Here is a 1,526-nt window from a genome sequence, read left to right on the forward strand (position 1 = left end):
GTTCAGGCAGTTTTGCAAGCTTTCAATGGAATTTTTAAGTTCCTGGATATCTGTTTGCATCTGTTTCATACCTTCTAGTTATTTTCTATATTGTTTCATTGAATTGTCTATGCTCTTCTATTTTCTTGTCTATGTCATCTTTGTATATGTTGAGCATTTCTTTCATTATTGTTATCATTTCTTTTCTCACTTGTGATATTATTTCTGATATGATGTGTTCTATGGCCTGTTTCTTTACTTCAGTTGCTATCATTTCAGAAATTTCAGGTGTATAACTTCTAGGCTCTTCTGTGTTGATGCCTCCTGGACTTGTTTTGGGTGGTGTGGAGGTCTGGGATTGCATTTTGCTCCTTCGTTTTATCATTTTTGAAGAACCAGAGACTCCCTGTAGTGAAGTCTCACTGTCCTGATTGTGTGTGAGTGGCAGGGCGAGAGCCTGAAGATACTCAGTGCTCAATGTAGCTCCTGTACTGGTGAGTGGTGGCAGCCCAGCCCGGGCCGACACACTATGTGTGTGGCGGTTAGCCACCGAGGCCCAAGAGGGTGCCTGAGGCTTCACCTGCCTTGCACTGGTCAGGGAGGCAGAGGCCAGACTCACTTGGCCTTCCTGGTAATATCATATTAAATAGGAAATGACTGAAAGCTATTCCTCTAAAATTAAGAGCAAGACAAAGCTGTCCACTATCATTACTCTTTTCAGTGTAGTTCCTGAAACTTTAGCCACAGCATTTAGGCAAGGGAAAGAAATAAAAGGGATACATATAGGAAGGAAAGAAATCAAAATATCCTTATTTGCAGATGACATGAGGTTTTATCTAGAAACCTCAAAAATTCCACTAAAAGACTCCTAGAACTAAGAAATTCACCAAGCAGGATAGAAAGTTGACACATACAAAAAGGGTTCCTGTTCACCAATAATGAACCCCATAAAAAGGAATTTAGAAAAACAGTATCATTGACCATAGGGTCAAGAAAAATTAAATAGAGTACTTAGAAATTAACCTAACCAAAGAACTGAAAGATTCTATTCTGAAAACTATAGTACTAATAGCATGAAAAGGGAGATCAAAGAGGACATCAGAAAATAGAGAGATCTATCCTGTTCTTGCATAGGCAATAACACTATTGTCATAATGGCCATATTAGCAAAACTTATATAGCAATTTAATGCAATCTCAATCAAAATTCCAACAGCATTCCCTACAGAAATGGAGAAAACAATTGTAAAATCCATATGGGATCAGAAGAGACTCAATACCAAAAGCAATCCGGAGCAACAAGAGCAAAGCAGGAGGCATCAAAATTTAGGATTTCAAGTTGCATTAAAGCTGCAGTGGTAAAACAGCATGGTACTGGCACAAAAACAGACATCATGATCAAGAGAACAGAATAGAAGATCCAGAAACAACGTGTGGAAACTTCAACCACCTGATCTTTGCTCATGGTCCAAAAACTTATGCTGTAAGAAAGATAGCATGTTTAACAAATGGTGGTGGGAAAACTGACCATCCACATACAGAGAACTG

Source organism: Chinchilla lanigera, unplaced genomic scaffold (assembly GCF_000276665.1).
Source record: "Chinchilla lanigera isolate Chin_1 unplaced genomic scaffold, ChiLan1.0 scaffold00065, whole genome shotgun sequence".
NCBI lineage: Eukaryota > Metazoa > Chordata > Mammalia > Rodentia > Chinchillidae > Chinchilla > Chinchilla lanigera.